Source organism: Ambystoma mexicanum, chromosome 1q (assembly GCF_040938575.1).
Source record: "Ambystoma mexicanum isolate Mex_15411 chromosome 1q, UKY_AmexF1_1, whole genome shotgun sequence".
Classification (NCBI taxonomy): Eukaryota; Metazoa; Chordata; class Amphibia; order Caudata; family Ambystomatidae; genus Ambystoma; species Ambystoma mexicanum.
This window is the reverse complement of record NC_090922.1, coordinates 663,111,592-663,138,546: the sequence shown is the minus strand read 5'-3', so window position 1 is coordinate 663,138,546 and position 26,955 is coordinate 663,111,592.

Below are 26,955 nucleotides of genomic sequence, written 5' to 3'. Positions count from 1 at the left end.
CAGGATTGCTTTCCTGGCTCCATCCCACTTCATCGGCCCACTCAGTCGGAACTGTGGTGACGTGCAGGCACCAAAAAAGACTTCCAGCGCCAGCCGAGGGTCACTCAGGAGCAGGCCAAAGAGGTTGGGCTTGACACCAATCTCCGAAGCAATCTCGTCAAGGTACTCAACGAAATCCATCTGAAAGACGTTTCCCTGGATGGTCCCATACCTAAATAAAATAGGGCATACATTAGGAAGTAACTGGATTCCAAACTCAGAAAATATCAACATCTCAATTGGTCACAAGGAAATGTTCAGTTGGGCACAACGGCTTTTAGTTTTGTGTGACTGCCACACTATATGCATTTCATTTCAATTCTCCATATTGATTCTCATACAGATCACCGCAACTGGCCTATTCAATATTTAGGGCAACAACAGCCCAATGATGAACTTATTTATTATTAGTACATGAAGTCATTATGGACCTCTCCGGTAATCAGAATATTTGGAATGCGGTCAGTAGAAATTGGTATTGGCTGCATTCCAGACATTCAGACTTCAGAAGTAGCCAGATAAAGAACAGAAAGCACTTCTCTGCATTCAAGAAACATTCACAGCTGGATTTCTTTCAATAGGAAACTTTAACCCAAGTAAACAAAATGTGAAAGATATGGGCTTGCTCCACACAAGATGGCCACCTGAACAAGGGCCATTGGGCCCCAGATTCAAATAGTTTGACGCAGTAGATATATCGATTAGTGCCCCCTGTACCTGAACTGCACGGATGCAGAGTAGGTTGGTTGAGCTCGAAGCCAAGCTCTCACATCCGTGGGATTTAATAGGAGGAACAGCTGCACTTCCACGTGGCTCTGGCAGCCACAGTCCTCTGCAACCGGAATGGCTATCCACCAGGGGCGGAACTCACTTGACGGGTGGAACCAACAGAGCACTCTGCTGTGCACCAGGGACACTGAGTACTAAATAGAAACTCAGAATGCACATGAGGTCTCTGGCAGATCTCAATACGGTGATGACCAGGGTCATTCCTTTGAATGCTGGATGGTAGGGGCATGAAAATAAACAAGTTGCCAGCCATATTGGAACATATTCCAAGCTGGTAAAATCAGAGAACATAACAAAAAAGAAAAAAACAAACAGCCTCAATATGGAAAACTAATTATAGGGCAGCATACAATGCAGCACACTTGGTCATAGAATCCTGCTCCTTAGCCAGTTAGTTGGGTAATATACACCCTTCAAGTACGATCTTCTAAAAAAAAGCTTTGCATTTTAAAGCAAATAAACAGGCTATGCCAACAGCTTTTCGGAGCATGATCTCACCCCAAGGCATACTTTGGAAAAAGAGCCCATGAACAACATGAGAGTTGTATTGGCAGAACCTTCCCTTATTTAAAAAAAAACATGACTTCAGTAGATAAGCGAATGTAAGATATGCAAGAGGAGATGAAATCTCTGTGGGCTAAAATGAACTAGTTCACCGGCCACCTCAACTATGCAGAAGAAAGAATATCCTCCCTTAAAGATAGAACTGAGGGCTTTGAATTGGAAGAGTGGAATATGCGGAACAACATGGGAATATACAGATTATTTTAGGGGAAAGAAGGGGCTGACCTGGTGACGTGGCTAGATAAATGGATTCCATGAGATCTGCAAATCACTGGTTCGCCTGCACGGGAAATACTGAGAGCACACTGTGATCATTCACTAACGCAATCTCAAGGTTCTAAACCCATAGCCCTTATTGCAAACTTTCTCTGTTCCTCGAAGCTGACAAGAGTGCTAGAGGCAGTAAAGAAAAGAAAAAAAAACACAGGAAGTTAACTTATGAAGGCTGCCAAAAGTCCATATAACCCAGCACTTTGCCAAATTCACAATGGCCAAGAGGACGAAATTCTTGCAGATGCAGACATAACTTTGTCACCTCGGCCAGAAATGTGGCTTCTTCGCGCCAGCAACAGTGATGATCATCATTGCCAATAGTGAATCCAAATATTTCGATGTTCACGCTGACCTTGACAGGCCCAGGTCTAGTTCTAGGTCTAGTTCTTTGAACATCGCCACCACACCTAATAATCCATCACAATCCCCAAAAATATGAACCCACCACAACCTCAACAACTGCAGTCGAATAACCTAGACTCGTTGTGATTGCCATTTACTACTGATACATATGTTGAGGCCCTCACTGATATAACTGCTAAGTGCAGATAGACTTCTGCAAGCTTATAACCTTTAATGATTTCATGTGGGGTCGGAGGAGTGTCCGAGTCAACATCCAACACCTCCTTCCTCCCTTTAAAATGGACCTGTGGATCATATATAGAATCCTTTGAGGCTATTTAGTGGTGTTGCCGTACCGTTCAGGCTTGAGTTTTAATGTAATGCACTCTTCTCAGCCTATATTTCCCTCTCCTGCTTCTTTCTCTCTGCTTCCCCTTCCCAGGGGATTCCTAAACGCTGTAGTCCATGGGTACCTCTTGCAGGAAGAGTCATGTTAATGGCCATGTCGTGCATCTGTGCATTCTCCCTCCTCAGCAGAAAGACAACCCTCATGAGTTTGGGTAGTCATTCACGCTTCAGAGAGTTTGAACGGGAACCACGTAGTTGTACATAAATATTTGATAGTATATCTCAATTCTGTGGTCCTTTTGCCAAAAGTGCCCCCTTTGCACTGGGAGCCAATTCGGGTGAAAAATTGGTCCTGCCGATATAGGCGGAGCTTGGTAGACCTCGCATGAAAGTTCATGCGCTCATTACGTTTATGACATTTCAAATAACATCCAAATGCGATTTTCAGTCAATTACACTATATTATATCAGGTGATTATAAAGACAAAGTCACACAAGAAAAAGTTCAAATTTTAACAACACAGGCAGAAACTGTGAACCTGAGTCCAGTGGCCTAACACCAACCCACCATCTACATTTTTAGGACTACTTTGAGCAAAAGAAATGAGATCCAAAATGATTGGAGGAAAACAATAAAACAAAGGTCAGCCAGCTATTGCGGAGGCGTGTGCCAGAAGCCATTTAGTGAGACAGGAATGCAATATGCAGTTGGGAGCGTGCATACTATCCTCAAGCTTGCACAAACATCAGCACAGTGTACTTCAGCCCTACTCAGTGTTTTACACAGTGCTATATAGTGCCTTGATGACCTTTTGGCCTCCAGAGTTGCGAATTGGAATATGCATGCATTATTCCAGACTCTCTGCCTTAAACTTGCTTTCATTTGTTACCCACTAGTTAACCAGCGAACAGCCTGGTGAACCTTCTAGCTTTTCTTTGTGTGTTCCATAACTGTGCTGCTGCTGACTGATTTCGGTCACATTCTTAAGACTGTAGGATCTGAACGTACCTCTGGCATGGTTAATGAATAATCATGTTGTTGGTGGGAAGAGTATGGAAGGATCCAATTAGTGTGCGACTTGGGTGATTAAGTATAGTTATGAGGATTGCAGGCTGGATTTCAGCGGTTTCAACTGTGTAATGAGTTATGTTTTCTTGCATTAATGTTGGTTGGGCCCTCCACACCACCTCAACTCACTCTTGGGGCTGTGGGTGGAAAGAAGGATTAAGGCAGCTAAACAAGCCATCAGACATTCCACAGTGCAACTGTCAATTTATATTGGAAGCTTCACTGAAAGAATGCCATCTGGTGAAGGCGGGATATCCTGAGTGTTTTTTTATTTGTAATAAATAAAATGATGTAGGTAAATGTTTCTGAAAGGGGGGTCTCCTAATCTGGCCCCCTTTTCCTAAAGCTTCACCCCAAAGCATACAGCATCCATGGGCCTTTTCGGTTTCTGTTCTCCTTGCACTGACAGCAACTGATCTGGAGTGGCAGCAGAGCAGGTTCAAAGGTCACCTGCCTATACCTGACAGATGATGGAGGTGGATTTTTAATCCATTGAACCTTTGATTCAAAATATAATTGTGTGTCCTAGTCAGCTTGGTAGCATGATAAATTATAGATATAAGACATGTCTGGTTTTGACATGGTGGCGATTAGTGTGACACAATTATACTAACAGAGGAATTTTTATACCATTCTAGTGTCAGCTTGGTAATCAGTGCTCAGCTATAACCGAGATGTGTACTAGCCACCTAGCCTGTGTGTGTCCACAACAGCTGCAAGGGATAATGGCCAGGAAGATGCTATGTTATCCTCCTGAAGGACAAAGGAACCCTCCACAAGCAGATCCCTGGAAAATGAGTGCTTCAAAGTCAACAGAGACATACATTTGCACAAGGGTGCTGGCCACTGGAGTCCTTTTGAAGTCAGCAGACATGAGAAGGGAGCATATGTAGGGGGCAGAGGAGAGAGGTAGACAGAGAGGGGTTATTCCATTTTCTGCAGACAAAGACAACCATTTTTACAACAGCCTGGATCAGACCCCTTACAGCAGGCTTGCTTGGATCACTCCCCTTTGACAGTTTTGATTTTAGAAGGAGAAGACACCCTCTTGTTAGTTGATTCATCTTTGGACTCGGGAATAGATTATCCACAACAGAATTACACTGAATCCTTCTTTCAGAATTCTCTGCAATAGAGGTGAAATCAGAAGTTTCCAGGGCAGAGGAGAGCTCTGAAACTCGCCGGTCACCAGCATCTTCTGTCAGGCATTGCATTATATGCCTACAATTTGAACAGGTCTAACTCCAAGCCAAGCCATACAGGCCTGCTGCCACAAACGTAATATGCATATTGCTTTTGACAGGAATGCATTTTGCAAATGGCATATTTCTATTGAAATTGAAAGATGATGTATTTCACATATACACGTTCTGATCTGTAGATTATGACAACTGTCTCTTGTCAAGCAAGGGCTAAAAAGCTACAGAACTATACAGATAGCACGATTGGTTTAAAATGGTCATCCTTACAAGCCACAAAAGCGTGGTACATTTAAAAATGTTTTTTTTTGTGCGCAAAAAACGCAAGATTGATTGATATGGCCAGAGCAAAAGCCTTTGTTTACAAATGTATTTCCAAAGCAACTGATCTCCCTGCTCTGTCACAATCAGCACATCACCATGTTATCAGTATTACAAAAATATGGCAACAAAGCGAGCAGCAATTAAAAACTTAAGAAGCTAATTGTTGAACAAGAGGAATATTTTTAAAGGAATTAATTGCACAATTGAACTGCACATCACGATAGCTCTAGTTTTCCTTTCTATATTAGCATCTAAAACTGCTTGTGTAAACAAAAAAGACAGATGTCCAAGTTAATATAAATAGCAGACCAACCAAGTGCAAACACTTAATTAAAACAAAATGATAGCCAAAAATGTGTTGGATACACACTGATGTCATGTACTATTTGACAAAAGCCCCACTTGTTCAAAACATGGGTTCGTAATGGCAAGTTGGCTTCATTTCAAATGTAAAGAAACAAGCTGCTCAGTTTTTACTGATTACATGAATGGCATCTGTTCGTATTGGATTTGCTAACAGGGAAACATGGCAGGGACTAATCCTTTATCAGCCATCTATTTCAGGAGGCTGGGATGCTCTTCTGAAACTTCACCAAAGGCTGTGACCTTGTGAATTCTCTGGCAGCAAAAGCCTGGAGGACAACTGTCGACCCGCAGGAATTTGAACTGCGTTGGTGAGGAAGCAACCCGAAACCTTAGTGAATAGGCCAAGAGTGTAACTGTAGTCTATCAGCCTAATGATTGGCACTAATTCTGATTTGTAATAATATGGATGTAAAGCTAAATTACAAATCTAAAATACCTTGAAACTAGCAGCAAATAGTTTCATATGCCTTCACCCTGAGACAGACTGCTAATGGGGATACAAATTGACATGTTGCCTATGTTTCCAAATTCCGTTTTTTAAAACCTTTATTTGATAATTTGCAGAATACATACCAAACAAGGGCTCGTGACAGTGGCATTATAAATCTATACATTCTGTACATGTCAAACCAATTAATCAGGGTACCCAATCACTTAGAAACTGAGATGGGGCACTTTAGGACATTTAAAATCATTGACAGCCTAACGTAGCAGGTTATATAACATTTTATACACCTTCCATATAAAGATGCAATCCCTCCCGTATATCTGTGATGTTGAGTAATGGGAGTTTCAGAAATATAGGTCTCTTCATGATTGTTTGAAAATTCATGTAACCCTTCGATATGTGAAGGTCTTTTACAGAACTTCTAGCATTTTTTATACACTTATTAGCAATAAACCAGACCAAGTTGAAAAATCTACATTTTATAATTGAGGTTTTCCCAATATAATAATAATAATAATAATAATAATAATAATAATAATAATAATAATAATAATAATAATAATAATACGTTTTTTATATAACGCTTTAATCTAAAGCGCTTTACATAGGACATATTTACATACGTTACTATTATTGCCCAATAAAAATTGGTACTCATTATTGACCTCAAAAGGAGGATAGGCTGAGTTGGCCTGGCTGGGATTCAAAACCTGCGACCTGCAGATCAAACAGGGATCACAGCAACAAGCATACATTATTGGCTATAATGTGGGGGGAATGCCCATAATCTCAGCTGCTGTCATAGCAACCTCAGGCTGGAAGTGAGAAATGTAGGAACAAGGCTGAAAAACATGCATAAAGTTAGCAGGTGACCAATGGCAACTGAGGCATGCATTACTAGCAGTGGACGAAGCCATTCCAATTCTGGCAAGTGCGTCGTGTAATCTATTGTGAATCTTAAATTTAATGAGTCAGTACCTAGAACTCAGAGAAGCTCCTTTAGTCAAACAACAGCTATTCCCAACATTCATCAGAGATCTCATAACAATGTCAGTCTACTATTGAGAGGGAATTCAAGGAAGGGGACATCACTTGATATTGCTTAGCAGATTATATAGTGATGGGACTTTCTCTACAATAAAATGTATACATGGGTGTGATTGAGTTTCACAAGGAAATGTAGAGCACTTGCGTTTGAAATTTTCCCTCATACAATTGTATTTTAAAACCAGTACCGGATCATTACCCAGCTTGGAGGAAAAATGATTAAGTGGCACAAACATCCCCTTAGGAAACATATAGCCAAGTTTAAAGGGTTTTCTTTAGTCCTACCCATTGTGAATATCTTTATGCGGGGTTAATACAGTAAGTGGGAAACCTGTTATGGGTATGTACCTCATCTGCTATATTGTACATATTTCTCCTCTCACTCTGTATCTACTGTTGGCTTGTGTTTCTTTTTGCAGATGTGACAGAGGCTGTGATACCCCTGGGTTTGGGCCTTCACTAAATGCAAGAGATAAATAAAATGTAGCAATAGTAAGGAACCGAGGTATCCAGATGATGAAATGGTCTTGTGCAGGTACTAACAGTTGTCCCAAGTGGCTCATAAGTGCAGGAATCATCCTATTGATTATTAGATACAATAGATTTTAGATTAAAGAGAATCACGCTGTCTCTCAATTCCAACATGTAAGATCATTTTGGAAGATGTAGATCAATATGAAGCTAATTATACTTGTGCCACTGGATAACAGAGCTCAAAAACAGGGCTCCCAGACCACCAAGCTCAAAGGGCTTCACAATAGTACAATATTACATGCTGTTGCTAGCCACCAAGAATCCAAGATAACCCACCCTGCAGAACATCTCCTGCAAATTACCAGCGGTGAATTTCATGGTGATTTCTCTTATGAAGAGCTCTAACTAGTTGGATGCATAATTGGTCACTGCTAGCCCATATATTTGGTTAGAGTCCATGACATCTAACAAGCCTAGAAAATGGACCCCAATCATGCCCCATGTCTAACCTGACCATAATATATTAGTCATTGGGTTTGTGGTGGGGAGGTTGTTGGTCCCCTTCCTGGCACACAGTGAACACTCACACCTGCTGTATAACCTCATTTTCCATGGCTGGAGACCACCGGCAATGGTTATCGAGGCACTGCTTGGTGAGAGTCATCCTAGGCTCGCAATGATGCACTATAACAATGAGAGAGGATCTGAAGGATACATATGCTACTTCACACTAAGCCAGATCCAGTGGATGAGTTCTGCTGACACTTTCCAGAAAGGCGGCAAAGTGGGTGGTAGAATCCTTTCAGTAAACCATCTTTCTTTGGTCTGCAGTTTGACCAGCTATAGAAGAGCGCTCCCTGACTTTGAGCTACCAGTCATTGACGCACAGCCTCACATGCCCCCTGCTACATCGTTTAGGCCATATATGTAAACATGTCCAACTTACTGGCATTGGAGGCAATGAAAGACTGCTTTCTTGCTGTGCAATCGAGCTACATGGCGAGCTATAAAAGGGTACTGTCTATAACCGAAAGATGTGCTACAAAGGAGGTGTCTTGTGGTGCCATGATGTGTAGGGGAGGTTTGTGATTCATGTGCAGGGTAAAGGTGTTGTCCAAAATGTGGGTCTGGAAATGTTCTCAGGGCAACATTTCTTTCTAAACGACTGAACAGTTCCTTTCAGACTCACTGACATGTATGGTGGCAAACACCATGACAGACTTCGAATTAGGGCCCAACTGCATTTTGAGAGCTTCTAAACCACAGGTTTTTCCACCTCGTGCAACACTCGTGGCCTTCATTAAACTGTTGCATGGTTGTGACTCTACTAATTCCGACTTTGCACCGTACAAAAACGTTGAACCATTTGTTTTTAATGTGCCCGTAAGTGTTCGGATTGATGAGAAATTGTGGGCGAATTTGGCAGACTATTCCACCAGACCAATACAAATAATTGTTTTCACTAGGGGTATTCTTGAAGGCCTTGTCCGATCCAAGTTTGGGCTGAACATTTTTGTCTTGCCATTGGAAGAAACGACATGTCTCTTTCAAAAGGGTGAACCCGTTGTTGTGTAGCATGCACACATCTCCAAGGAGGCTACCACGTTTGGCCTGTTTTATCGTGACGTAAAATATGCCACCCTGGAAGAATACAATATTCTTTTTGCCCCTGAAAAAAGGTCACCTCGCCCTTTGGAAGACTGATGGTTTTCAGTAAAGAAACAACTGCATTCTTGGGTAGTGCAAGGTGGATGTTGACGCTTTAATGTCAGTGAAAGGTTTCAACACGCTTTGCAGCTTGTATTGGTGGTAACCTATTTTTTTTTTTTAAAGAACACTGTACTCAACTTTTTACAATGCATTTTTTCACAGTGCCAGAGTCCTTCCTGAAAATGGCAGACTCTTTCGACACAGGGCTCTCTCCAGTGTTCTAGGGTGATGCCCAAATCTCAATGTTAGGAGTGAGGATAGCTCAGGGGCAACGTGCTTGCCTTGGAAGCCAGACGACGTGGAGCAACACAGGTTCGATCCCCGGATCCAAGCTTAGAAACCTCAGCGTATTAAGTGTGTTATAAAGAACCAATTATAAATGTTCCTACCAGACCAGTAGCACAGATTCTTCCTGTGTTCCACCATGCTAGAAAATATTTGAACACAAAGCACCTTCTTCTTTATCCCATAAGATCTATTTTGTGCACACCATGACCTTCCGGTTCATCGTCTGGTACTTCACCCTCTGAGAGGCTCTCCACGACCCTGCAGCAGGAAACTGCTAACACAGCCATCTTCCAGGCTGCCACTGAAACACATCTAAATTGTGCCCTCATCAACGCCCGTTCCATCCCAGCTCATGCAGCAGACTTGCATGATCTAATCACCACCCATGACCGAAACCTGGCTTCAGGAAGCATCTGGCCCACCTCTGGCTATAGCACTCCCTTTGGGCTACACATTCTCCCGCCAAGACTGCCCTCTCACCAAAGGAGGCGGAGTGGCACTCATAGCCAAAGTCTCCATTGCTATATTAATAGAACAAAGTATGGGGTGGGAGGTACAACAATATCGTAGCATACACTCGAGGCAATTGGGTCAAACTGTCTTTTAAGAGTCTGTGTGATTAATTCAGGTTAAATTTCAGGTGCAGCATGGAGAATCTCGAGGCCACTCGAGATTCGGAAAACGAAAGCACAAGACACACACCCGCCGTTGCCAGCTGGTAGCCCTAAAATGCACTCCTAGTGAGACCTAGTCCCCAATGTTATTACAACCAAGTAAGTTCAATTCAACTCCCAGTGGGAAGTGTTTTGACCTACTATGGTTGCTTTTGTAAATTAGTTTCAACGTAATAAGTTTCTCATCATTTAAATGATATTCATTTGATAAGCAATGTATGTTAACCTCTGTCAGTCTGCTTGTCCACAGTCAGGAACCACAAGGCTGAGACAAAACAGATATAAGGCAGCAAATGTGTCTTTATATATTGACAAAAAAACAATTTACACCACACCATTAAAGTATATTTTGGGATAACACTTCAGCAAAATTATATATTCATACAATTCATAAACAATAATAATAAAGTTGAGCTGAAAGAGGCGCTCACAATAATCGTAAAGTGTAAAGAAGCTTATACACAATTCAACTCCTTAGCATAAGCAATTAAAGAAGGGATTCATTTGTAGCTAAGAAACCAAATAAGCATGTTAATCCTTCTGGGCAGTATCATTCACTCTGCTCAGAGCTTCCTAAAGACACTCCTATAAAATCATGCGTGCCAACGTGTTTCTGATTAATCAAAATCCATCTTCAGGGCAGGGCGTGTTTTAGTCTCAGCAGTGTTCAATTTCAATTCCTAAAACGGATAAAGATAAACTAATTGACCTCCATGGTAACAGGGAGATTTATCAAGTTACTCTCATGTAAGTAGAAGTACACTAACCTTGATTCCTGTGCAGCTAGAAAATACTGGCAACTACCTGCGTGGTAAATGCAAAGCAAATTGTAAGTGCCCATTCTAAGGCAAGTGTCTCACTCTAGAGTGATACATATGTTGTCTAATCTACTTACCCGGTAGGAAGAACAACTCCTCTCCCCGGGTAATGTGAAGGTGGCAAGCTGTGATTTCCAATGTAGGCGGCTAAAGGCAAGGAGAGATGTGGAAGGTCAAGTCTAGGGAATATACACCATAGCTTCTGGATAGAGATATGAATAAATACAATCTATAGCTGAATTGGGGTCTAACTGGAATCAGATAAGTGAAAACATGGGTAACTGTATTTGTGTGAGGTAAAAACTTGACTACATGATAACAAACACAGTCTATGGTCTGACGCTAAATGGCGTTTTATAAAGTGTGCCCCTGGGCGAGTACTCACTCGTCTTTTAAAGGACAAATGCGATTCTGCAATATATTACTGTCTATACGAGAGCAGGGGAGTCAGGGCTCAGGGTATCTCGCTAAAGACACTCACCTTCAAGAACCACCTTAGACAGAGGAAAACAAGCATCCCATCGTCAAGACGCGTTGCTGGTCTCTGGCTTGTATTTGTATTTCGTATTTGTATTTATTTATTTATATTGCGCACCGAACCCCAAAGGGGTAGCAAGGCGCAGAGGTAACAAGAGGATTTCAAAGCTTGGTTACATACAGGGTAATGAAGTCCAGCCGTGGTTGCAATGCTGGACACGCCAAAAAGAAACAACGCGCGCTGAGGAGGCCTGGGTTACAGAAATAAACAACATAGGCGATACTATATACAATACATCGGTTGTCTAGTGACAAGGTAACTGCACTGATCAGTTGGCAACCTAAATATACATATTTACAATCATAGTGGTGGAGTGTCAGGGCAGCGAGAGAGCATGAGGTTGTTAAGTGTCATGAATCTTGAGCCAGTGGATGGTCTTAGTTCTGAATAGGTGGTAGGGGAGGTCCTCCCTGCAAGGATGTGTAAGGGAGTTCCAATATTGTGCTGCTTTAACCGGAAAGCTGTTCCCACCCGACATAGAATGCTTAAACCTGGGCACCAGGAGGAGATTGGAATTGGTCATTCTAGAGGGGCGAGCGGTGGTGGGTCTGGGAATCTAGAGATAAGGTATTGAGGGGCTGCTTGGTGGAGGCATTTGTGGGTCAGGGAAACCTATTTGAGGAATATTTTGTCTTTGGTAGAAAGCCAGTTGACAGACCTTCTAGTATCAGAGATGTGGGTTTTCTTTGGGATACTGAGGGCCGCTCTTAGGGCATTATTTTGAAGGATCTGAATTTTGTTTGTGATATATTTGTTGCATCCAACATAAAGTGCATTGCAATAGTCCAACTTGGACAAGATCAGAGCCCTGGCTACGGTGAGACAGTTAGACGGGGAGAGAAAAGGTTTGGCTGCTCTGATGAGTTTGCATGTGTAAGATGTGGCGGATGCCATAGCATTAACTTGTTTTTTAAAGGTGAGAGTGGAGTCTAGGTAGAAGCCAAGGGTTTTGACCTCCTTAGCTACCGTGATCTTATTGTTGTCAATTACGAAGGAGGAGTAGTTTTGGACTAGTTTGTTCAGGTTATGTGAGGACCCTAGAATGAGGAGTTCTGTTTTGTCATCATTCAGGCATAGACCGTGTGAGGCCATCCAAGCCTGGATGATGAGGTACACTTTGTTGACGAAGGCCAAATCCTTGTCATAATACCCCATCAACGGGATGAGGATCTGTGTATCATCGGCATAATTAGTGTAGGTGATACCCAGACCATCTAGATCATCGAAAAGGGTCTTTGTGAAGATGTTGTACAGGGTCGGGGAGACGCAAGATCCCTGAGGTACGCCTGTACTAATGGTTGCCATGGAGGCGGCACGCATGCGCATCCCGGCTCCCGGCGCCATATTGGTTTGGCACATTTCGTCTGCAACTTCTTATTTGCAAGATGTAGATGCAAAACAGGTCACTTCCCAGCAGGACGTTAGCCCCGCGAGGGCAAGGTCCCATGAGGTCCAAATGCCTAAATGTATTTTGAAACCCCAGTGCATGGGGGACTAAGGTGGACATGATTGCGACGCGCACGTGCATCAGGACTACAGTCTCCAAAGCAGCACATCAATGTGCTTGCTTCCTTGGGTTTGCATGGTAGTGTACAGCCAGATGTTAATGCGAAGTCCCATGGGGCGCTGCTCACTCATCACATTTGCATCGTAAGTGGGGGGGGGGGAAGTGTATGTCAAACCAATTGGGAATGATGAAAAAAGAGATAACAGTCTGTCTGGGTAAGTCCTGACTCATACCTGAGTCCAGACAAGTGAATACATTTGTTCAACACGAGTGATGGGGATGGCTGATGAGTAGGGGTATAGTGGCACTTAAAGAAGATTAAGGGCGAGAGGAGGGGCACCAAAGCAGTATTCAATTGCGTGGTGCCCCTACCTCCCGCTAGCAATTAAGATAACCATCTGGCGAAAGTAGATCACCAGGGGTGCACAACACTCATAATTGAAATGGCTGATGTGTAGGATTATAGTGGCACTTAAGGAAGATTAAAGGCGGTTGGAGAGGCACCAAAGCAGTAATCTACTGCGCAGTGCCCCTTCCTCCCGCTACAATTAAGGTAATCATCAGGCGAAGGCGGGTTCATCGATTGGCAATCTGCCAACTCCACCCTCTCCCTGAGGGTCACCACATTGATGGCATGGTGAAGAATATTCCTAGTATAAACAAAAATACATCAAGACTTGTGGGTCTCACTGAGACTCCTGTACTCAACCAACAGTTGCATTTGAATTTTATCAATCTCCCGGTGTGAGCCGTTCACATTCTGATCAATTGGTAGGTGTAGCAGATACTACTGTCCAGAATTCAGAGATTTATGAAAACATAATTGAACCTACCAGTGCCAAGGCCGTTCACAATCTGGCGTGTCACAGTGGAGCATGACAGCTCAGTCATGTTCAGGCCGGTTGCCTTGAAATCATGTTATCGCAAATATAAGTTCAACTCAATTGTAGCAATGACTCTTGCTCAGGATCTAACCTCAAGCATGCTGTAACAGGTACTATGGGGTAGACTGTTAAAAGCACTACAACAGAACACTACAGAGGCTCTTGGGCTTAGACAATCCAATAGATCGATCCAAGCAATCTCCCTCTGGAGTAGTCTCTTGTGGACATTCCCCCCCTTGGGCCCACCTTTGCTTGTTCCAAAATCACACATTTTAGTTGGGCAATAGAATGCCTTGCTTCCAAAAAGTGCATTGGCACTGGTGATCTGAGACTTTTTGTCCGAATGTTGGACTTATGCTCAGTCCAACGCAGTTTCGTCTGTCTCATGGTGATCCTAACATAATTAAAACCACAGGGGCATTTGAGAGCATACACGACATTTGTGGAGTCACAAGTACACAAGTGTTTAAGTGTGATGGGCTTTCCTGTATGTGAGTGTGATATTGTGTTCCCTGGAAGGATGTTACTGCAATACTGGCAGTTGTGACAGTGTTGAGTCCCCTTGTGTCTTTTCGGTGTCCCTTGAGGCAAGGGTAACTCTGCTCTAACTAGACTATTTCTTAGGGCATTACTATTTCTGTGTGCGAAAATCGGCAGTTGCTGAAAGAGTGGTTGTGTCAGGGCGTCCATTTGCAGCATTGGCCAGTTTCTTTGGATAATACTCCTGATTTTTTTGCTCTGAGCGGAATATGTGGTAACATACACCATAGAGTCATCTTTGTTCCGATTTTTGGATGTAAGTAGGGTATCTCTCTTGATGGTTGCCACTTTCTCCTCCATTTGGGCTATAGTAGTTGGATTGTAGCCTCTTTCCTTGAACTTGTGACATAAGGATGCTGATTGTCTCACAAATCCTGTGTCTTCTGAGATGTTCCTCCGATAGCGTAGAAATTGGCTTAAGGGGACGCTGTCAATTGTCCTACGAGGATGAAAACTCGTTGCCAGTAGGAGGCTGTTCCTGTCGGTAGCTTTAGTATAAATATGTGTCTCCAGATTATCTCCTTTGACGTAGACTTCGACATCCAGGAAATTGATCATAACTTTGCTTGTCTGAGTAGTAAACTTGATCCTCGGGTGCATTTCATTCATCATGCAGATGACGTAACAACCTTGCCGATGTCAGAACATGTTCTGTTTCCAGATGATACATATAGTTATTGGCGTAAACTGGGGCCCCCATACTGGTCCCTGAGACTTGTAGAATCTGTCTTGAAATCTGAAGAAATTATTCATTAGCACCAGTTTGAGCAATGTTAGAACAAATATCTGATCGCCCTGGCAGTTGTCACATTTTAATAGTAACCATTCAACAGCCTCTAGGCCAGCTTCATGTGCAATATTGGTGTAGAGCGAGGTTACGTCCATAGTAAATAGAGTATCCCTATCTTTGATAAACTCGATCTCCTTTAATTTTGTCAAAAATTGAGTGTGTCCTTGATGTAGGTCAGGCTTTCCTGTATAAGGGGTGTAGGATTTTATCCAAGTATTTTGCCAATGGTTCCAAGAGGCTGTCTGTTGCCGCTATAATGGGTCGCCCAGGAGGGTCTATATGTCTCCTGTGAATCTTTGGGAGGATATATATTACCGGAGTAATTGGGTGTGTCGTCTCCAAGAATCTGTGTGTTTTTTCAGAGATCACCTCTCTTGATTCTGCCTCATCAAGAACCTCCTTTATCAGGTTCCTTACTTGTTCCGTTGGATTATAGTCAACTTCCTGATAGGTTTCTCGATCCGCTAGTTGTCGTTCAATTTCCACAATGTATTTGGACTTGTCCATCAAGACAAGGGCACCACCCTTGTCGGTGGGTTTGAAAATAATCTTGCTTTTGTCAAGTAGCCTTTTAAGAGTTTGTCGTTCTCTCATCGTGAAATTCCCTCTTTCCTTGGTTCTGAAGGGAATTTTCTTGAACTGACCCAAAACAGTTTATTCAAACACTGCCAGGACATGATTATTAATAGCAGGATTAAATACGTTTTTGGGGTTAGTTCGAGAAAAGGTTCCCTGGTGTCTTCCTCTTCTGCAAGCTCATTTAAAAAGAATTTCAATTTCAGTTTCCTCATCAGTTTAAAAAAGTCAATCTTTTCTCTCAGTAGACTAGTATTTAAAATAGACTACACCAACTCCCAAAACTAGGAGCGCCCATCCCTAAAAATCGCCACCTCACACAACTGCACCATCACATTTCACATTGTATATCACCCACCAGGCCATCTAGCTGACTTCCACTCCTCCATCATGCACCTTCTACCAAGAGACCCCCCGGCCAGCCAATAGAGTCAGCGTTTTCTCTTCAGTACTTTAAGACGAGATAGCTGCACCTTGAGATGGATGGGTGCAGGTTTTCTTACTCCAACACCAATCAGTAAGGACAACTCAATGTTTTGGCAAAGGGGAGTCCGTTTAATGACAAGTACAAAAAACGGGGAAACATGGAACTCGACAGTGGTCCGACAGCCCGTCTCGCTTCAACTCCTTCGAACTTCATACAAAACATAACTTTTATACCAAAAACGCATCATAATCTGACGTGTAACACTCAAAAGTTAACATGCAATTCTATTGGTTGGAAAAAGGTAACTTTAATATGTGTGCTATATCTGTATATGGTAACGGAGTGAGGGGATTGGGTAAATACTGTCAGGTGGGCATCTAAGCCCTTCCTTCAAAAATGACTACTGTAGACGTCACTAAAAGTATGACGTTTCATTGGTTCTACTAACTATAGGACCCTAGATTATTTGGTCCATTGTGATTGGGCTGATATCACCTCCATGCATAAGTCTCCACTTTGCTTAGTAGCACGCAGAATGGTCAAGCAGGTGCAGGGTGTCCCCCAATTCACCCTGCCTGTCTACCATCAATCATCACTTTATGAGCTATGTGTCAATTAGTTCACTGTGGTTGGCCTCAAAACTGTATCTTCTTGTCTCGGAAAAGTTCTGATATCTCTATCTGGATGGGTGCAAAGCGTAGGTGTATAACTGTGCCTCATCTCGTTCGGCTGGCCACGTGCTAGCACACCATGGATTTACCTTGTTTCTCTTAATTTGTGTATTTGATTTTCGTTTCAGCCTGCCACCTGCCTACGCATTCTTATCTCGTTCCTTCAGTGGCAGGATATTCTGTTCTTAACTCCAATTAAAATAGCTACTGTTCATAGCTTCTATCGATATGACCTCGGCTTCCCCAGCACAAGCTGCCTCTGCCGAGTTTCGATTCAGCCTTTTTCCTCATATTACTAAAATATGGAACTTCTTGCGTTTGGCCTATAATAACCTTGGTTAGTTCTGCTTTTCATTCAAAGTGGATTTGCACTTGTATAACACGCTTTGTTTTGAGGTAGATTGTGTACAATGGCGCTTGCCGTTCTATTAATCTACTTAGCATAGCAACCCGCTCTGATTTCTTTATCTTTCTTGCAGTTACAAGCATGTGTACAGGTGTTAGCTGGTTGAATATATTCATTCTGCTTTCAGCTTAAGCTCCCTTGTATTTCAACAATGTTCTCTTCTTTTTGTTTCACAATATCCTTATTCATGATGTTTTGTCTGTGTGTCATCCTTGGGTCATCATATCATCTATGGGTGCGTTAGTCCAGGCCCTCGTGACGTCACCAATCGTCTTCCATTAAGGACTTTTTTGTGTTCTTCCTACACAATACTTAAACAATCTTAATTTTGTTTCATTTGCTAGTAGGGTTTTCTTAATGGGTACCTTACTACCCATGGGTGTCTGGTTATTGCTACTTCAATAGGTGTCATTCTTCTAATAAGTACTGGGCAGAGCCCCACTGCGGCTCTCTGCTGGTTTATCTGCTCATCATACGTCACATATTTCGGTGTGATTGTTCCAGGTACGTCAAAATGGGTGACTGGAGTGCAGGCTATATTTGGGCCCTCCTCTACACTCCCCCCTCTTGTCAATTCATTGACCACTTCCTTCTTTGGGTTCATCTTTATTGGTTCTTCTGTATTCATCTTCATTTCATCTTCTGGGTTCATTCCCTCTTCATCTTCTGGGTCTGTACATGATGGTTTGAAGAAGTGTCTCTTTGGAGTCCATATCTTTATTTCCCCTCTCAGGCTTCCTGCGGTCTTTACGTGTTTGTCTATGTTCCATGTCATCAGCTGACATTGTCCATTTGGGCTGCATTAAATCCATCTTCCCACATAATTCCTGCGTTTCCTGGGATAAAGAAACTTTGGACCTTCTGGTGCATGCTTGCTAGCCTTCACAAAGTCTCTTATTTCTTCATCAGTCAGATCTCTGAACTTCCATCCTGGTTTGACATCAATCATGATCTTCATCCTTATGGCTTTCTTTGCAGTTTTCTGGCATTGTGAGATTATTATCTTGATAATGCAAAATCCTAGTAATATCATCACTAGCAAGGCTCCCAGGAACTTGAATATGTCTGCCATCTATTGTGGGACCCAAGAGAACAGTGATCCAAACCTGCTGTCAACATCAACTTCGTCAGTTTCGTTGATCATCTGGTTCTGTAGCTTCGTCAGCATACCTATAGCTTCTGTTAAAGTTCTGTTTTCCTCGCCGTGAGAAGGTATAAATGTGCAACATGATTCTCCTATTTTTGCACAAACTCCTCCATCCATAGCTGTGATCATGTCAAGTAAATATCTGTTCTGGAGAGTCATCAGTCGATGGCTCTTAACTCCTCCTTGATCGCATTGAATCCTTTTATGGTTGTGTTGATGGTTTGCAGTAACTCCCATCTGCTTATCTGCAACCATTTAGTATTTGCTCCAACTTGGAATATTGGCATCAGAATTGTCGTGAACACTGATTAGGTGACACTGAACAGCCTCTGTTCATATGGGATTCCATGAAATGCTTCTTCTGATTTGGCAGAGAAGTAATTCTCTCTCTTCATTCGAGTTATCAGTTCCACAGATCTCCTCTTCCTCAGTTGAGCATCTGCTTTCGGGAAACTGTCAATGTTCATGTGGCTTTTCGGGATCACTAATGCTGGAACGTGGACATTCCCAATCGTGAAAATCGCTGCCCAGTCTCTTGGCAGTCTGATGTATGCTTTGGATCCGCATGCCTACTAATGGTCCTTGTGCCATTGTTCCTGAAACAGAACTTTGGGCTTTCCAGTGGGACTATCTGCAAGGTCCTCCTCTGTCTTCGACCCATGTTAGTAGTTTTGCAAGTTTTGGCCATAATGGTTTGCAGCCATTCTGCACAATGTCAACAGTTTGTAGAGTCCAGTGATCATCCATGCTCTGCAAATCAACACTCCTTTCTCCCACCCGTCTGGCGAAAGCACTGTTCCCCATATCTGCAGTTGGGCTCTGTTCTTCCACTTTTGAACTTCCTCTGGAGTTTTTCCTTGGACATTCAGTCTTGCGTTCATTTCCCACCAGATTCCTGCTCCTTTTACTCCTGGCTTCTCATACCTGATCGCATGGTTCCTAGTATGAGCTCTGTTTATAGTCTTAATGTCTTGAACATAATCTTCAGCGGGATAAGCTGTTTCAGTTGCCCATATCAGTGAAGCATCACTTCCCATAAACTGGCCTCTAGTTTTGCACATTGCTACGTGTGAAAGACAGTGTGTTGTCTGAAAATCAATTTCTACAGCCACGAAGATCTTGGTCTACCCCATGCTGTACGGTAGGAGTGCACAAACGAAGCATTCTCCTTCAGAATTTCGTCTTCCCACTTCCTTCATGTGCTTGTACCAAATGTTGTTACCTAGGTGTGCTGTGCTATCCAGGTAATCGTTCAGTTCATTGTCGTCTTCATGCATGCTTCTCTTGATTCTTAAGGTCTTCATGTAGTTGCTATTACTACATCTCTGAATGCATCTGTGTGGCTTTTTCTTGCTGGAGGGTTCTAGGTATCTTGGTCCATGTTGCAGGCCTCTTCATCTGCGCCATTTGAGTGTCCAGGAGTCTGGCAGCTCTTTTCCTTTCTTCATGCATTTTTTCTCTGCTGTGTACAAATGCCCATGCCAACCAGCCTGACACTGGTCCGGTATATGGCTGTACTGTGGAACTGGTACTTGTACCTTGTGTTGGAACATATATGCTTGACGATACAATCCCTGCGGGTTCATTTTTCTGTCCCTCATCCAGTTTCCTTGCTCTGGCTATGAACGGGAACAGTAAGTCTAGTAACATTTGTGTCCTTGCAGAGAGTTTCTCAGTGTTGGCTTTTGTTTTCTCAAGAGTTTCTTATTTGACTGCTTCTGTTGGCTTTTCCTTTAACTCTTCTTGTTTTCTCACACTATCTTCTGTGAAGGTCTTTATGGCAGGCAGTCTCTTCCCTCCTGATGTTCTGGTTTGTGGTTCTGCAGTCATAGATGTTAGGTCTGTTTCATGTTCATTCAGTGTTTGTGTGTGTGTAGTTGTCAGTGTTTTTTCTTCATTCATTTCATGCCGACCCTGTCTCTGGCTTTCCTGCCCATTCGTTATCATAAGTGTGTGTCTATCACTGTTAATCACATTCATTTCAAGTTCACTTACTCCACCATCAGATCTTCTAAGGACTGTAATGACTATATAAGGTCTGGGTGCTTTTGTGGGTTTCATGTGTATATCATTAGGTGGGTGCACTGAAATTGGAACACTTTGTGCACCAATTAGAATATAGAATGTAGTTCTGATCGTTAATGACAGTAGAATAATTATAAATGCAATGCATAAGTACATGATGGTTCGATGTGTGAGGCGACAGCATTTCCTTCCAGAGAAGCCGGGGTGCCTCTTCTTGTGGGACTACCAGGTCGCTGCTCTGGACCCCCATCTCGATCCTTCACCAATGTTAATGTTAGTATTTCCTTATCTAATGTCGTTTTTCAAGTTTTGAGTTTATGAGTGTCTGGTGGTCAAAGGTGTTCCCCTTCCCCTTCTTGCATGTGGCAATTGTCTTTTGATTCAGGATACAGTTCCTTTGTTAGACTATGGAAAATAAATTAAATTAAGTAATACTTCAGTGTTTCCCTTTACTGTGCATGTTCACAGTAGGTGAGCTCCCAGTCCACCCCCCGAATCTGCTTCAGTCCTGAGGACATGTTGGACACTGGTCAGTATGAAGAAATAAGGAAAAATAACAACCAATGTAACAAATGGAGTTCTTGACTCTGCTTCCTCGATCTGTCCCTCGGCGGAAGGTTTCACAATCTTCTCCTCAGAAATCGATTGAGATTGGAAGTTTTGATTTGAGCTATAATACCCTGCAGGAGCATGCTTAGCTGAGTACACTTTACTGGATCTCCGAGAAATGTACGTATGTCAACATTGATTGGTCTTCCCACTAGCTCTGGAAAGTTCTCAATGAGATGAAAGAAGACATGGTATGCCAGTCTGCTGTCTTCTAGTGATAGGGACATCTGTCCGGATTTTCATTGAGATTCAGGATCATATGTTTTATCCTTGATGTAAACAATGTCTGCACTGTCCGTTTGCGTGGAGTGCGACCAGAAATATTATATTGTGTAGGAGGCGACTTCGGTTTTCTGTATTCGTTGGATCTCGAAGGAATTTTAACGTATCAGTTGTTCTCCTGACAATAGATGGACAGTCTTCAATTATGCGAAAGAACAGTGTGTTGATGAGCTCATCTATTTCCGCCTGTGTTGGGAACTCGGGGATGTACAATTAATTGTTCTGCAATGACAGTAAGCAGTTGTCTTATTATTTTTTCATTTTCAGGATCTTGGAGAAAGTCTGTGACACTTGTGATCCTTCCTACCAATGACGGGTATGATCTCAGCATTAGGTTGAAATAGCTTACTATGTCCTTTGTGATGTCTCTACTGTGGGACTTGGTGTGGAAGGAATCAGGGTACTGTATCTTCTTCCAATTTATGTATCCTCTGTCAAATTTTGGCATAGTTTTCTAATTTAGGCTTCCGCGTGCCTTAGTCCAAAGTCCAAAGTCAACAGACTATGGTGTGGCTTACACGTGCAATTTTTCTTCTTCACCCTGTAACTAGGATGCACAGAGTGTCTGTTTTTTATGTTCTTATCCCCTTTTTTGCTTAGAGGACTGTCCCAAATGAAGCCACAACTTTTGCAAAAAGTTTTTGTCTTTATTTTGCTGGTTATGCGTCCTTCTTCCTCGTCATGGATCTCGTCTGCACGTGCTCTGGTTCTTCCCCGTTGCTCGTCGATTCCTCTCATTGGGGTGCAGGCAGGGTGCCTTCCCCGATGTAGGGTTTGATATCACCGAGAAAAATCCACGCTCTCCTGCCTTGTAGCTTCACAGCGGACGGAGTGCAGTCCTCTATGATGAAAGGACCGCTGAATCTTGGTTCGTCCCACTTTTTCGTTGTATGATTTCTCACCAAGATGGCATCACCAGGGAAGACGAGTGGAACATGTAGACCTTGAACTGAGTCTGATGTAGTGTCTCCTTCTGTGTTCTGTGCTGCGCTGCACCCTTTTCGTCGTCGCTGCAGCTGGTCTGAAATTACAGTAAGGCAAGATGTCATACGGTTCAGATAGTTTTGCATTTCAGACCCTAAAACCTCTCCTGTTGACTGGGCATCACATCTGGCTTTATCTCGGGGTGTGAGGGGATTTCTCATTCTTTTTCCTGTGGCTATCTCGTCTGGCGTAAAATGATGGTCGGAGCCAGGTTGGTTCAGAAGAGCATACCGTGCCAATGGAAGGCAGTGCAACCATCCCCTCTTTAGAGTAAGCTTCGACTTGGCTACACTTTCCTTTAACAAGCTGTTGAGCCGCTCACAGATGTAGGGGAGGACTGGTCCAAGAAGGCCCCCCCTCGACTACACTTTCTCCCCAGGTGAGGACTATGGGTCCTTTGGGCGTCCCCTCATGCCACCCGGGCCCAGGTGGTGGAGGGTTCACCCACTGGAGACATTGCCCGCACGTATTAATTGCCCACACGTATTAAAATTTAGCTAGGCCTAGAAACCATTTTGTCTGGTAAAGATGGTGTGAGCTCAGCGCACTGTAGCGCGGCCCCCACCCTTGGAGGGTTTCAGTCATCCTTGTTGCCGCAGCACCCTGGTAGATCCGCTGCGAGCACGTTCCCACGAACAAGACGGACATGAGCTAGTGTAATACACTAACATTGTAACAGTTCACCTCCCGCAGTGTATCATCGCTCCCAGCATGACCCGGCCAGCAGGCCTAGGCAAATGAAAAGAACAGTAAAATGGTCGTCACATGCCAGACAACCTTTGTATATTAATGTTGAGACTACTTGCAAAGGATGCTTTTCTCTCATAAAATCCCTTATATTACAAAAGCCTGTAAGATGTATAATTACAAGAGATCATGCCCCCATGATATAAGCGATGGTGAGCATATACCATTGCAGTTGGGTACTAATAATAACGGCACGCACCAGGAATCTGTTTGTTACGTGTATGACTGGAAAACTTACACCCCATGGGCTCGTGCCATAACTGAACTAATGCTGCTAGAGGACACAAGAAAACGAATGTAACCATACAAAGGGCCCATGTGAAGAATGCATGGGAAGGCGCATGTCATGTGTGCATGTCTAGGCCCCACATGCGCCACCACCGTCACGAACAAGTGGCGGGTTACTTTCTATGTTCTCCACCAATCCTAACTCTACCTCACTTACTGCAAATATATATGCATATAACTAAATACTGCACTTGTTAAAACATAATGTATGAATAAGGTACTCAGACTGGGTATAATCAAGACACATCCAGCAAAGTTTAAATGCATGTTTTGTAATGTTTTGAATAAGTATTATAGAGTGTTCAACTGTTTGTGATGTCTTTACCTAAATCGGCAACACACGAGGGAGATACCTTTGTGAAATATGTGCAAGGCCATTCCCCCTCCCACCCTACGAAGGCTGCCAAGGCATGAGAGCAGAGACCGCGCCGCGCTGCGTTACCTCCCCCAACCAGACTGGAGTCGCTTCAAAGATTTGTAACCCCCTCTGTAGCACCCAAGGCCACCACCTGCCACATGCATTATTTACAGCACAGCAGTAAACCTCTGCCTGAACACACGCGCCCCCTCGTAAACCTCACAACCCACCGGACCATCTCAGACTTATGGCCCCGTGCAATCAAGACACCCAACACTTTGACAACACACAGCGGAACATCCATAACAACTTCTAACAAGGCAGAAAGACATGTACCGCCCGTCCCAGGCCCTGAAGCTTAGCCCCTCGACCTATGGCCCCGGTCAACAGGACACTGGTAACCATGCCCTGACGTATTACCTCCAGTCCCCTCACAAGGTGCATTCCTCCTGTGTTGCATTAACCTGTTGTATAACCTATCGAAAGATTTACTAAAGAAGATAATACCAGAATGTTTGAATGACTGCGGTGTGCACGGCTTAGGGCTAACAAGTCAAGAAAAGACATTCATCTCTGCCACTGGCCGCGATGGCCCCACAACACCGCCTGGATGAACTCTGCCACCCTGCCAGGCCCAGCCCAACCCACGAGGCTGCCCAGTGACGTCTTCCAGCCAAAGCCAACCACATCACAGCAGCACCTATAGTTAGTCATCACCACCCAATCCCCATGAACTTGTGCCCCCTATAGTGTGTAGGTTCTTATGACGTTTTTTGTAAATATATACGCCTGTCTTTGCTATTGTCGGACAGAGCGCTCTCGGAGTTTGCAGAGTTCTTTGCATGCCCTATTCTGATTAATAAACTCCCATTTACGCTCACCCGCACTCTGTCTTGGCCTTATTCCCATCTTGGGAGAGTCCTTCATTGTCTCTCATTGCGGGGAGGATCGTGCTGTTTGGGGACGCTTGCCTTCAGTGGTGACCCCGATAGCGTGATTTTATTTCTTTCTAAACTCGTTATAACCGTCCCCTTTTTGGCACGAGAATCTCCGGTCGAAAAGGGATACGCACGGTGAGCCGGCTCCGGGAGGCTGCCCGCCAACGGCGACCGGTACACTAAGAAGTGCGCACTCAATAGAGAAAGGGTACGGGATCCCGGTTGAAAAATCCCCTTTGAGTACCGCTCGCCGGAGTCGGGGCTGACTGTTGAGCTGACGGCGACACTGCCTGGACGGACCCAGTTTCGGAGACTATCGGTTCAAGACGGGCACGTGAGTACTGAGTGTGAGCGATTGTAAAGGGAGCGGGGAGAGAAGTGTAGGACAGGGAACGAAAAGGGGGTACGAAGAGAAACTAAAGATTATTCTAAAATTTCCTTTCTTTTTCTTTGCATATGGCCATTAGGATTACGAGGTGAATAAGAGATAGAAGTGACGGGAACCTAGCTCCGAAAGGGGGTGGAAGGCGGCGCCGCATAGTGCTATATTGACTAGTGCTGGGAATATATGACGAAGTGAAATATAAGATAAAAGTGTTCAGCAAAAGGGGGCACTGAGAATATATTAGTGATCGCTATTACTTCTTTCTTTTCTTTTTCTTTAAGGGTAGGGGGAGAATAAAAACCAAGATTAGCACGAACTTGGGAAGAAAGTAAGAGAAAAGGGGGCTTACTAGAAGGGGGAGAGCAGGTTAAAACATATAAATATATGCATATGCACATTCATCTATCTAAGTAAGATAGACAGGGACAGCCGGCTAGGGAGGAAAGGGAGGGCAGCGTGAATGGTGTACTGAGTGTTACCAAGAGGTGTGTGCACCTCGTATGTGTCAGGGGACAATTTGAGGTTGCGAATGTGTAAAACGGCTATAAATGTATAGTTGTCAAATGGTCATGGTAAGTGTGACCGGATGAAACTTTTTTGAAGGCAACGGTGATACAGTGACGTGAGTGGGTACCTTTTGATTTCCGGGTTGCTATTGTCAAAATAAATGATGGGTTGCTCTTGTATGTGTCCCCCAAAGAAAACAAAGTAGAAATTGTGTACAGTCAGTTTTGTATTGTGCAGCCAAGGGAGGGAAAGCCCAACCGAGCATAACATTGAATGTGAAGTAGAACACGAAAAATAATATTGATACTACATTCACATTGGAGTTGCAGACACACAGAGACACATAAGCACTAGGAGGGCACACAGAAATGGGGGCTGAAACACCCTTATCACATATTTGTAAAAGTCTTCCAGGGTACGCGGAGCGGATTAAGAAATATCACGACCAATGGGTAACTGAGTTGAAGGGAGAGGGGCTACCCCAGATATGGCCAGAGGGAGGGTCATTTGACAAAAGCGTTCTGGATATGGTGATGACATGCATTTTCTTGAAGTACCGAGGGAAGCAGCTGCAGAATAGGAGGGAAATATTAGATCTTTGGCGGTTATTTGAAGAGGTACCACCGCCTAAAACACCAGCACCAAATCCTGATCTCCCATCCACTACAGACAATCCACTGATGATACATAAAGATATCAAAGAAGTGCCAAGTGTAGCGCCACCAGTAGAGGTAATAAGTTTATATCCGATATTAAAGAAACCTGTACCCGCAGAAGGATACAGTGATCCAACGTATGTACCTCCCCCGACAACTACTACACCCCACCGGCCCACTGCACCCCCACCATATGAAAGTACAAGGGAGCGAGGCCAGGCGAGTACACAAAGGGTGGACATAGAGAAACTCACAGATGATTTACAGTCAAGACTCTCAATAGCAAAAGATGAGCTCTCAAGAATTAAAGACATGTGCGGACAAACAGCACTTAATACGACTAGATCAGGGCGCACGTCTAGAGCGCCAGGCGAGACAAGAAGAGCTGAAGAGGGGTGGAAGAAAGGTGAGATACTGTTCAGAATTGAGGAAGAACCAACCCGAATAATTGAAATAGAGACACGTGAGGGAGATCCTAACAATGATGAAAGGCCTATGGGGGATAGAGAGGAATTACTATGCGATATAAGGGACGAATTAGAAGAAAGTGACAGATTGAGCATGGCTATGGGAGAGGGAAGCGAAGGGGGGGATGGCACATGTTCAGTGAGAACACTGGACGATGAGTGGTCGGGACGACTAAGGAACAGAGTGGGGAAAATGGCATCACTAGAAGAATCAGCACCCACATCGGGTCCGGGTGCTATAAAGAAAGGGAAGCTACAGCTCCCGTTGATACACAGAGGAGGAGGGAGACCGAACTATATCCCATGGGCACAAATGGACAAAGCCAACCTATTAAAGCTATTGCCCCCGTTATCAGGAGGGGCAAGTAAGTGGATATACGCCTTTGAAAAGCATACTGCTGGGGTACCCCTAGCTGTAGGAGATGTGAAAAGTCTGCTCGTATCAGCGGTG